This window comes from Hemitrygon akajei, chromosome 16, assembly GCF_048418815.1.
Source record: "Hemitrygon akajei chromosome 16, sHemAka1.3, whole genome shotgun sequence".
NCBI classification, from domain to species: Eukaryota; Metazoa; Chordata; class Chondrichthyes; order Myliobatiformes; family Dasyatidae; genus Hemitrygon; species Hemitrygon akajei.
The window spans coordinates 18,865,670-18,878,928 of record NC_133139.1 but is presented as its reverse complement, the minus strand read 5'-3'; the positions used below and the strand labels follow the sequence as shown (position 1 = coordinate 18,878,928).

At 42.7% G+C, this 13,259-nt stretch overlaps 1 protein-coding gene across 4 annotated transcripts in view; it reads right to left on the bottom strand.

Annotated features, from left to right (window-relative positions):
* LOC140739794 (uncharacterized) overlaps positions 1 to 13,259 on the bottom strand; it is a 126,361-nt gene that overhangs the window by 58,565 nt on the left and 54,537 nt on the right. Inside the window, exon 1 of one of the 4 annotated variants that reach the window (XM_073068318.1) lies at positions 4,481 to 4,586. The exons of the other annotated variants lie outside the window; for them this stretch is intronic. The gene's annotated coding sequence lies outside the window, so the exon portion shown is untranslated. Of the gene's footprint in view, positions 1 to 4,480; positions 4,587 to 13,259 lie in introns of those variants that run through there. 4 annotated transcript variants of the gene reach the window in all.

The window sequence follows — 13,259 nt, the reverse complement described above, 5'->3', positions numbered from 1 at the left end:
GGATCGTAACTGGGCACCATGGTAGCACAGAGGTCAGCGCGGCACTATTACAGCTCAGGGCGTTCTGGAGTTTGGAGTTCAAATGCAGCGCTGTTCTGTAAGGAGTCTCTGTAAGTCATCTCATGGAATGAGTGGGTTCTTCTGGGTGCTCCAGTTTCCTCCCACAATCCAAAGACCGGGTAGGTTAGTTGGTCATTGTAAATCGTCACGTGATTAGGTCAGGGTTAATTGGGGCTCTAGGGTTGCTGGGGCAGCAAGTGGGGCCTACTCCACGATGTATCACTAAATAAAATAAATTGTCGCCCCAAGATCAGCCCTGCCTCCAACCACCCCGAGCTTAATCTTTGCAATACACTTGCTCTACCTTTGATGCGTTCTTTAAAAGTCTAACGCTCTGATAGAGTTAAAGTAGTCTGGCCTAATATTTCATTTTTGCCAAGGTGCAGAGTTGTATCTGAGTGCACAAGCACCTTGGGCTGTTTCACATGAACTTGATCATACAAATATACACAATCATGAGATTTTGCAGATGCTGGAAATCCAAAGTATCACACACAACATGCTGGAGGAACTCAGCAGGTCAGGCAGCATCTGTGGAAATGAATGAACAGTCTGTGTTTCGGGTGCTGATGCTGACTGCTGAGTTCCTACAGCACATTGTGTCTGATACGAATACACAATTCTGGTTTTGAAGTCTGGACTACAAGGCCATCATTAGGCCCAGTGATGATTCTTCAGTCATGACGTTTCCCCTTTAGGTTCTCCGAGAGTACTATTGGTGCAATGTTGTTGTTCCTTTCTGCCCCTTGTGGCATATCGGGTGGCAACCTTGCCATTTCTTTAGCATTCGTCTGTTTTTTCACGAGGCCGAGTTGCTAGATTGACACTCAACCTAGCACTGATGAAAAGTGTGCAAGGAGCCATCCGGATTCGAACCCGGGACCATTTGCCTTAAAGTCCAGTGCTGATGCCACTATACCAACATTATAGTCGTTATACCTTTTCCCAGCAGGATCAACACACGTGAGCGTCGTCCAGCACAGATCGCTAAATCTTGTCCAGTTTGCCAGCTACAGCTCGTATGCATGGACGAGAAGGGAACTCACTACACTGCACAATCATACAAGCTCTTCTCATTCCTACCACCAGGAATGAGGTACAGGCGCCTGAAAATCCACATTCAACATTTTAGGAAGAACTTCTTCCCCTCCGACTTCAGACTTCTGAACGGTCCACAAACACTACCTCATTACTCCTCTTTCACATTATTTATTTATTTTAGTAACTTATAGTAATTTCCACATCTTGTACCGTACTACTGCGCTAAACAACAAATTTCACAACATACGTCAGTGATAATAAACTTGATTCTGTCTCCGATTCAGTTTGCACCACGTGTCATCTCTCATGTCAGCAGTTGAGTGTGTTGTAGGGGAGAGAAACTGGGGCACTATGACCACGCAATGCCCTCTTTGAGCCAACACTTATGTAAGTAAAATGTACAGTATTATGTGAAGTTAGGAACCTCAAATACCCATCCCTCTGAATGGACATTGAACCCATGAACACTACGTCACAACTTTTTGATTTCTATTTTTGCACTGCTTATTTAATTTAACTATTTATGCTTTTATATATATATTTATACTATTTATATGTTTTACTATATAGACATACTGTAATTCACAGTTTTTCCCCCCTATTATTACGTATTGCATTGTTCTGCTGCCGCAAAGACAACAAATTTCACAACATATGCCGGTCATATTAAACCTGATTCTGATTTTGATTCTCTTCCAAAGTTGACAAATGGAAAGTCTTGTATAAGGTTCTGTGTGTGAATGTTTAAAGTTTCCAGATTTTATTATGACATAGGAGGCCATTTGGCCCATCAAGTCTGGTCTGTTCACAGAGGAATCCCTCTCCTTCAATAATTAGCTCATACTCCACAAATTGTTAATAATTCTCCCCAAACTCTACACACTAGGGGCAATTTAGAACAGTCAATTAACCAGTATGTGTTCTTGACATCTGGGAGGAATATGGAGCATCTGCATCTGGATGAAATCCATGCATCCATTGGGGGGAAATATGTAAACTTGACACAGACAAGATTAAACTCTGTGAGGAAGCTGCTGTACCTGCCTCACTACCATACCACTTATAGTTGTAGAAGTTTAAACCAACTGGGTGTAAACTTCCCTTTCATACACTCTTTTGAGAAAAAGTCAGTCTATACATTAACACTTCTACATCTGTCTTCTCAACAGTTCAATGACTGGGTATCCTGTGGCAAGTGACTCAGCTGCAACAGGCTTGTGACCAAACACACATCGCCTGCCTGGATGAATTCAACACTCAAACAGCTCAACAACGTTTAGGATAAGGCAACAAAACCCTAGCAAATGCACAAAATGTTCACCCTCCTTGACTGACATACCTTGAGCTTCAGAAGTTACAAAATACTGTTGTTTCTTCAACAGCATTTCCTAATTCATGACCTCTGTTGTTAGGACAAGGGCAACAGGCAAATTAACACAGCCACTTGCAAATGTTCCCACCATCATGATCTGGAAGTATTGTTCTGTTCTTTCATTGTTACTGGGTCAAACTCCTGCACATTCTTACCCAAAAGCATTCTTAGATGACCTTCAGAACACTGAGAATTGGTACTCAAGAACTTCAATGCCACCCTGTCAGGGGAGGACAGCGGTGCGAAATAGTAAACCAGCCCTGCCAACAAAGGTATATTCCACAGAGGGAAGGAAGACAGGACTGTGCCCCTAACTCATGGAAATCTGTGGTTTCTGAGCTCGAATCTGGTTTGTAGCTTGTCAATTGAGTGCTCGGTGCCGTCGACTGGCTTCCTTAGTTAGTAAACCAGTTAGTAACCAGTTAGTAAACCAGTTAGTAACCAGTTAGCTAATAAAATTGTTATTGCCAAGGAATAATACAAGTTGCACCTATCTTTCAAGGCTCTCTTTAACTGTTGTTAGTGGGGAGTTTTTCATAGAGGGTCATATTACTAGGCATGGTTATACTGTATTTGCAAACCTCTTTATACCAGAACGTCATCATCATTATGTGCTGTGTTGTATGACGAGGGCAATCCTGGTCCTTGACTATGATTGTTCTTGGCAAATTTTTTCTACAAAACTTGCTTGCCATTGCCTTCTTCTGAGCAGTATCTTTACAAAATGGGTGACCCCAGCCATTGTCAATACTCTTCAGAGATTGTTTGCTGGTGTCAGTGGTTGCACAACCAGGGCTTGGAGATGTGCTCCAGCTGCTCATACAACCATCCACCACCTGCTCCCATGCCTTCATGTGACCCTGATTGGGGGGCTAAGCAGGTAATACGCTTGCTCAAGAGTGAACTGCAGGCTAGAGGAGGGAAGAAGTGCCTGCCACCTCCATTGGTAGAGACGTATCTCCACCCCACCACCAACCATAACAGTACAGTATCCTTAAAATATTGAAAGCTACTTCACACTCTGATGCAAATGACACATTCCACTGTACGTTTCAATGGTTCAATATCTATGTTACAAATAAAGCTGCTCTTTAACACTGGGAAAATCTCACATCAGATAGCCAGGTCTTGCCCAACTTTGAGAAAGAGCACACTGACAACTTGTTTATGTATTGGATAATGTAGGTAAATATGTCAGCCCAGTGGAAAGCGTTGACCTAAGTCAGCAGATCCAGCTTTTGTTGGTCTTGGCTGAGGGAGCATCATTGTCCGAAGGCACAGTGGGAACTTTATATTCCTTCGCATCGCCTTGAACCGCACGCAGTCAGTGTCATCTGAACAGTTTACTTATTTTTATTTAGAAATACGGCACTATAACAGGCCCTTCTGGCCCGATGAATCCACAACAACAACGTGATCAATTAACCTCCTAACCCGTCTGGCTTTGGAATGCGGGAGGAAAGCGGAGCTCCCGGAGAAATCCAAGTGGTCATGGGGAGGGCGTACAAACTCTTTACAGACAGCGGTGGGAATTGAACTGGGACTGCTGGCACTGTGATGGCGTTATGCTACTGGGCTGCCCTCAACAGATTGTGCCTCTGTTGATGCCAAACTCTCTTAGTACCGATAGGAATGTTAGACTACATTAAATGCTCAGTGTACCTGGGTCCCAAATCCACATCCTTCTGACCCAAAAATCAGAGAATCAGCAGTCAGGAATAATTGATATTTTCCGTAGGAGGTCGTAAAATCTCCACATAGAGTAATTTTATGTTATATGCATAGCTGTTAAATATGGCACGTTTTAGTGGTGTTTTGTACATTGAAGCTTAACATGTATTGAATAGCTCAATACTTGCTAAAATATGCATTCTGTAGTTTAACACACTTTTATCATGATGTGATTACTTGTGTTCTATTCCAAGAAAGCAGCATGCTCTGTTTAACAAGTAGAATCAATAACTAGGTTTAGATTGAACTAGTGTAAAGAAATCGAGACCGACTTACTGAATGGGAAGGAAACTGCCACACGCTTTCAGTTAGTCTCCATCAGCTCCTGGAGGTTAACAGTGACACACAGTACTTGCTTGTAACAAGAAAATGCGAGGAAAGTATCAAGCGTGACGAGTCCACAGTTAAACTCAACCCCCTCACCGGCTGAGGTCCAATCACATTCTCCCTGAGCTCACCAATCAGCAGCCAGCTCTTTCTCTCACATAAAGGCATTAAGCAGCCAATTGACACAAGCCAAACCCTCGCACAGACTTCAGACTCCTTTAGAAACCTGAAAGTGAGGACTGTACACTGATTCAAACAGTACAGATTTCAGAGGATGTGTAAGTAGATTCTGGTCCTCTTAAATACATTCCCATGATCCCATTCTCTTCCACACACTCAACATTTAACCCTAAGGAGGATTCCAGTAAATAAAAACTTTGAACAGTTTGTTTAAACTTAATTTCTCTGATTATGATGAATTAATCATTTATTTATCATCGTTATAAAGTATCTTCTAATGCTCATGGCCATTGTTTTTACACAGAACCATCTGTCAGTGGTTGTGCCCTTGTCCTGAGTCAGAACGTTATTTTCTCTTACTTAGCGTGTAACTCACTCTGACACTCCTGTGATTAATGATGAACTTGTATAAACCATGTGGCAGGCCCCTTGGGAGCACTGCATCCAGTCCTGCTTAGCGTGCTTCAGGAAGCAAGCGAGGATCCCTCTCCAAGATTTACAAGGATTGTTCCACCGATGAGTAATTTCACATGCTAGATTAGACTGGAGAATCTGGTGTTTTTTCCCTTTGCAGCACGAGTGGAGATTTGAAAGAAAAGTTATCAGGTCCTAATGGCATGCATTTAAGATGAGAGTGGGTAAGTTCAAAGGTGATGTGAGGGCAAGTTTTTTTCTTACCCAGAGAGTTGTGGGTGCTTGGAGTGCGCTTCCCGTCGTGGAGGCAGAGGCAGATACATTAGGGACATTTAAGAGACGTGTAGACAGGTACATGAATGTGAGGGAAATGGAGGGATAAAGACATTGTGTAGGCAGAAGGGATAGTTGGCCATTTGGTGACTAAATTAATTGGTTTGGTGTAGTGTTGTGGGCTGCAGGACCTGCTCCTATGTTGCATGCTCTCTATGTTCTATCATGCCTGGTTTAGATAGGTTAGACAGAAGTAAGCTGCTCCCCTTGGTGGAGGGGTCAAAGAGCAGGATGCAGATTTGCAATCCACACAAAGCGTTCACAGGGGAAGGCGAGAAAAACCTTTTGATGCAGAGAGGGATCATGGTCTAATTTACCGGCTACAGAGGAAATTGAAGTGGAACCAATCACGGTTGTCAAATGACATTTGGACAGACATATTCGGGATAGTAGGGCACAGCAAACGAATCCACATCTACAGAGATCCAGGTTGAATCCTGACATCTGGTGCTGCCTGTGTGGAGTTTGCACCTTCTCCCTGTGACTGCATGGATTTCCCCGTTTGCTTCAGTTTCCTTCCACATCGTGGAAGCTGGTCAGTGTCAACTGCAGTCAGGTGGTTGGTAAGAGAACTGTGATGCAGAGGAACGGTGTGTATGAGCGAATAGCTTACAGTAAAATAAGTGATGGGATGGGACTAATGGGATTAAGAGCTAGCATGGACAGAATGGGCTGAATGGCCTCTTTCTAGGTCATTAAGAACAAAGATCAGAATAGTGCAACACAGTAAAAGACCTTTTGTCCCACAATGTCTGTACTGATCATGATGATAAATTAGATTAAACCTATCTGCCTGCAAATGATCAATTTCCCTTTATTTTCTGCGTGGTTTGCATATAAATTTAAAAACACCACGACAGCTAATATGCGTCAGCATAATAATATAATTCATGTAAGTGGCAGAAACTTCCCTTCTTTACTTTGTTTTTTCATCCAAAATTCATCCCGTTATTTCTCTCCTATAGACAACCAAAGCAAAAACATTTTGTGCTGATTTGCATGGAAATTAAAACAAACTTTCTACGTAGCAATTACTGATCAGCCAGGTTTGTTCTGGCTTGCTTTAAACCTTCTCCTTCCATACCTGTGAATTCCTGATTACTCCAACTGCTTCACGCCTTTTGGTATTGTCTGGATCTCCAAAAGTTTGCTGTAGTTATCTGTCTCAATGCTTCTTAAATGCCACTATAGTGACAGTTACCATTATCATCCCTGGTGACATGTTCCAAGCATCTACTGCTCTCTATGTAAAAACACCCTGCACACTTCCTTTACCAGGAGTTTCTAGCTGGAGTCTATGGATCCCATGGTTAATGGTAGGGGTCTGTGGCATAAAAAAGGGTTGGGAACCCCAGCTTTCGACTCTCTCCCTCTCATCTTATAGCTCTACACATTGGTATTTGACATTCTACCTTGGGGAAGAAGCTTAGGATATTAATCTACACTCTCATCATTTTATAAACCTCTATCAGGTCTCTCCTCAGCCTCCCACACTTCAGAGAAAACAACCTAAGCTTGTCTGACCCTAACACTCTCTATCTCCAAGAGGACCACGATCTTCTCATAGGGTTTGGAGGCTTGCATGCCTCAATGGCCCAGAGAGCTATGTTGGCTGGAGTCGGAGCTTTATGCTTTGGCTCTGGGTAGAGTCACCTTTGCCAAACAAGTCAAAGGGTTGAGGCCAGACGAAGAGTGGTCCACTGGTCCTCCAGATTCAGGAGTTCAGCTTAAGGCCAACAACCCTGACTGGTCAAACAAAACTGTTACGGAAATAGCAATGAAGAATCTTTCTACATCTGAGTGCGATGGCATTCCTGAGTCTCCGCCCAGGACTTGCATGACTGATAGTAGTGAAAACTGAGCTACTGACATGATGAAGGAAGGCCTTGACATTGCCAGAAATGGAGAACCTTCATTGCTGACCTAACTGCTGGTGGAGTAACAGGCAGTAGGATAGGAACACTCTCTAAGCCACAGAATACTCTGATCATGATTACTCTAACCAAAATTTTATACTGTTGCAATATGACTTCCTGAATCTTATACTCAATGCGTAAGAGTGAGGAAGACAATGATGAATACAAGCATGCCATCTGCCATCTACATATGTTGCCAGTTACAAGGTGATTTATACTTGGACCCCAAGATCCTTCTGTGCATTGATGCTCCTTACGGTTCTGCCATTTACTGTTTACTTCCCCCCTATAGTTGACCTCCATAAATGTAGGACCTCACACTTGCCCAGATTGAACTCTATCTTAAACAAGAGAAATTCTGCAGATGTCGGAAATCCAAGACAATGCACACAAAATGCTGGAGGAACTCAATAGGTCAAGCAGCATCTATGGAAATGAATAAACAGTTGGCATTTCAGGCTGAAACATTCCTTCAGGACTGGGAAAGAGGGGGGAAGATGCCAGAATAAAAAAGTGGGGAGAGGGGGTTAGAGGAAGGAGGATAGTTAGAAGGTGACTGGTGAAGCCAGGAGGGTAGGAAAGACAAAGGGCTAGAGAGGGGAAAAATCTGATAAGAGAGGAGAGTGGACCATAGGATAAAAGGAAGGAGGAGGAGACCCAGGGAGAGGTGATAAGCAGGTGTGAAAAGGTAAGGGGCCAAAGTGGGGAATAGAAGAAGAAAGGTGGGGGAGGGAGTTATTTTACCAGAAGGAGAAATCAATATTCATGCCATCAGGTTGGAAGCTACCCGGACGGAATAAAAGGTGCTGCTCCTTTATCCTGAGGGGGGCCTCATCATGGCACAAGCGGAGGCCATGACTGATTTGTCAGAACAGGAATGTGAATCAGAATTAAAATGTTTGGACACTGGGAAATTCTGCTTTTGGCGGATGGAACGAAGGTGCTCAATCAGACATTTCTCTGCCCATATATGTAATTGAGAAACATCCAGCTGTATCTTTTGACAACATTTTTTCACCATCCACATCTCCAACAATTTTTGTGTCACCTGCAAGTTTACCTATATGTTCATCAACTTTTTCATTTAAGAATTATATTTATATATTACAGACAAATGATGCCCTAGACCAGATGCTTGGGGTACAGTACTGATCAGAGATCTCCAGTCAGAATAACACCCCTCCTACCTTTTATCTTCTGTGTCTCAGAAAATTTTGAATCCGATCTACTAGGTTGCATGGAGCCTATGCAACGTAATCTTCTGGACGAGCCTCCCATGAGGGACCTTGTCAGCCTTATTAAAAGGCTGTGGACACAATCTACTGCCCTGCCCTTATCAATCATCTTTGTCACCTCTTCAAAAAGCTCCATCAAGTTTAAAAACATGACTTCCCTGCACAAAGTTATGCTGACTATCCCTAACAAGCCCATGTTTTTCCAAATACATGTAAATCCTATCTCTAATAATCCTTTTCATTAGTTACCTTATCACTAACACAAGGCCTACTGGCCTATGACTCCCTACATTATCCCTATTACCTTTCCTAGCTTTCAGGAACAGCTTCCTCCCCTCTGCCATCTGATGTCTAAATGGACATTGAACACTACCTCACTTTTTAAATATTTCTGTTTTTGCACTACCATTTTTAATTTAACTAGTTAATATACAGTACATATATACTTACTGTAATTCATTTTAAAAATATATTTATCATGTATTGCTTCGTACTGCTGCCACTAAGTTAACAAATTTCATAACATCTGCTGGTGGTATTAAAACTGATTCTGAAACGAAGGAACAACATTGGCTACTCTCCAGTCCTCTGGGACCTCATGTGCGGCTAGAGAGGATACAAAGATTTTACTCAAGGGTCCTGTCTGACTTCAGCTTCCTAAATCTTACAAATGCTTTCTTTTTCTTTTTGACTGAATTGCTCATCATCTCTCGTCATCCAGGTTTTCTGAACCTTGTTGTTCTTGTCTTTTCTCTGTATTGGAACATGTAAGTCCTGAATTCTGATCATCTGGTCCTTAAACAACTCCCATATGTCAGACGTGGACATATGTAATATCAGCTCCTCCTCATCTCTTCTGTCTTTGCCTTTCCCTCAGTTTAGTACTTACCCCTGAGGTACAGATATATTCCTATTCATAACAATCTTAAAATTCATGGAGTTGTGTTCACTGTTCCCAAAATGCCCCCCCCCCCCCATTGAAACTCCATCACCTGGTCCAGATCACTTACCAATACAAGTTCTAGCTTGGACCATCTGCATACTGTTTCAACAGATCCTCATGGATACAGCTAACAAATTCTGCCTCTTGCACTAAGAAAGTCTCAGTTAATATTGGGGGAGATAAAGTCTCATGCTTAAACAAAACTGTGCTTTCACATCTTTCCATAATATGCCTACATATCTCTTCCTTTCGCTCATGGTTACTGGGAGGCTGCTGGTATAGTGGCATCCACACCAGACTTCAGGGTCAAATCCGGCCAGCTCCTTGCACGTTTTTCATCTGTGCTGGGTTGAGCATTGCTCTGGTAACTCGGCCTCGTAGAAAAAAACGGACAAAAATGCTAAAGAAACGGCAAGGTTGCCACCCGATGCTCCACATGGAAAGGAGCGACACCCTATCAGGTGAGGTGATTGCATCATTTCTGTTTTTGATCTCTATCTGTATTACCTGTGAATGAGACCTCCGGTATGTTCTCTCCGATTTCAAATGTGACAGTAATACAACTTCCCCACCACTTTTGCATCCCTCTCTATCATGTCTGAAACACTGAAACCCTGAACACTAAGCATACAGTCTTGTCCCTCTTTCAATCAAGTCTCTGCAATGGCTACAACATCATAGTTCCATGTACTGATCCAGCTCTCAGATAATCTGCCTTACCCATAATATTCCTAGCATTGAAGTAACACACTTTGGTCTATCAGACCCACCATTTCATGAGGACACTCTTTGGTTGCCCCTGGTTACTGACAATAATTTCAATGAAGCTAGGTGTTCTGTACAGAGAGATTCTATATTGGGAACTTTATGTAATTCCCTTTCCGTTGAATTTTTCAGGCCCAAACTTTGGATTTTTATGAAGTTCAGACTGTCCTCATTGTTGGGAAAAATATTGCACTGTCTGTAACTTTCAGCCCACACAGAACCTTGCTGCTGTTGTCCTCGTCCACATTCATGCCCAGGTCCTGCTTATGCTGACTCCACTGGCATTCACTGACCTCCAAACCCCCTGTGCCCATGTTTTAGTCAATCAATTGTCTTGCCTTTGTGAGCAACAGTAGAATAATGGCTAATCTACTATTCTTGCATGCAAGTGCTTGAGATTGATCTGGAGATTTGGGTTTAAATCTTACAATAAGTGGGAAACTAATGAACCTGGAATTAAAAAGCTGGTATGACACTCTTTGGGAAATGGCGGGGTTGTCTGAAAATTCTTTTTGGTCTCAGATCCCCATTAGGAATCAGCTTTCACCAACTAGACCTGGCCCATATGTGGCTTGAGACCCACAGTAATCTGCTTGCTGTGTCCTCCATCAAAGGCGTCCAGTCTGCTAACAATTAGGGATGAGCAATAAACGCAGGCTTAGCCACCCACGTCCTGTGGATGAATAAATAGTCTCTGAAATCTCTGCCCGTCCAGGAATCCTCAAAAACCGCTCACCCTTTCAGCAGACTTTTGGGCATGTTCCATCTGGCAGGCGTACCATCGAACTGATTAGGTCTCATTCTCCTGAATTCGTTCTCAAGTCTACCTTATCCTTTCCATTAAAAAAAAACCGTGATTTTGACCAGAATTACTACTCTCTCTTTCCCTGCTTCTGTGCTCATTTTCTCTGTGAGGTGGCTCAGGCCATTTTTCGACAGCTCTATATAAATGCATCACTTATTCTGGTGCTGCTAAGGGAGGCACGCAGCAGAGGAAAAATGTTCATTAACACTCATCCCCTGTCTGAAAATAGATTTCATACATTTTCCAAACACCTTTCCTTCAAATATCCTTTCCTTAGCCTCCCTGCTGCAGCGCAATTATCAGACGTGACTGCCACATTAATATCTGGAGTGGAGTTCTAAGACCAGAACCTGGAACTAAAAGTAATCTTGAACCAGGCAGAAACAGGACAGGGTTAGACGGGAAGAGAGATTTTGGGCTGGAATGAGGATAAAAACAGGAGAGCAACTAAACCATGGTCGGCGCAGGTTTAGTTACTGGGCAGACAGCTAGTGGTTCTGGCCCATTAATCCAGAGACCAGAGTTTGAATACTGCCATTGCAGCTGGGGAATTTAAATTCAGGTCAGTAGAAACAGCAGCTGGTCTCATTAAGAGTGACCATGCATCTACCAGACTGTCATTAAATTCATCTCTCGCTAATATCTTTCAAAGACGGAAGTCAGCCATCCTTGCCCAGGCAGGTCAATTAATAATTCCAGATCCAAGAATGTGTTTGAGTTGTACCTGCCTGCTCAGCAGCTGGGACTGGACGATAAATGCCAACATCATCAGCAGTGTCAACAACATGTCAAGGAACAGTGGCTAAAAAGCATCTAATTCAATCCACATTGCACGGCGAGAAGCACCCCTCTGATCTGAGGCACAAGGGATTCTGCAGATAATCTAAATCCAGAGCAGGACACATAAAATGCTGGAGGAACTCAGCAGGTCAGGCAGCATCTATGGGCAGGAATAATGAACGGACATTTCAGACTGAGACCCTTCATTAGGATTGATGAAAGGTCTCGGACCGAATGTCAGTACTTTATTCCTTTCCATCGATGCTGCCTGACCTGCTGAGTTCCTCCAGCATTTTGCGTGCGTTACTCTGATCTGAGAATCACTCCCATGGCTTGGGTTCTTGTGAGAAGAATGGGAGAACCATCAGCGGACAACAGAAAACAATTGGTATAAAATATAACCCAACCACCTTGATACAGTCACCACAAAAGATTGCCAGCAGCTATACTTCATTAGAAGTTGAGGAGATCTGGTATGTCACCAAAGACTCTTGCATTTCCTCAAATGAACCGTGGAGACTATCCTGACTGCATCACAGTCTGGTATGGAGGCACCCATGCATGAGGTCTAAAGAAGCTTCAGAGAGCTGTAGACCCAGCCAGCTCAATCATGGGCAAAAGCCTCCCTACCATCAAGGACATCTACCAAAGACGATGCCTCAAGACGGCAGCATCCATCATTAAGGATGCTCATCACACATGCCATGCCCACTTCTCATGACTATAAGATCAATGTTTTAGGAGCCGCGTCTTCCCCTTTGCCATCAGACTTCTGAATTTTCCATGAATCCATGAACAATACTTCACTATTATTCTTTTGCATTATTCATTGTTATTAGTGTAACTTACGGTAATTTATTATATTTGCACTGTTCTGCTGCCACGAAACAAATTGCACGACTTACGTCAGCGACAACAAACCTAATTCTGATTCTAAAATGCAATGCATGACAACCATTAATTAGCTATTAATTAGAAAAGCTTCATAAGAATTGCTTGTAGAGCTTTGCTTTATAATATTCAATGCTAGAATGAAGGAAGAATTCTGTTCTACTGTCATGTGAAATGATATAAATGGTTTCAGTGGCTTAAATGCTTCTCCCATAAAGGACTTGAAAATATATCTATCTATCTATATACAGTGGATTCTGATTAATTAGTCAATTGGTTAATTGGGCCAGCTGCTTATCTGGGACAACTCTTAAAGAACAAAAACAAATCGAGAAAATAGCTGGAATCTCCTTTGTTTATTTGGGACACTATGCTGCTCAATTGGGACAGGAGAATGTTGCTGAACTGTTTCTAACTAGCATTAGTCGCATGAACTTGTGTGGCCATTAGACTACACTATGCTTAG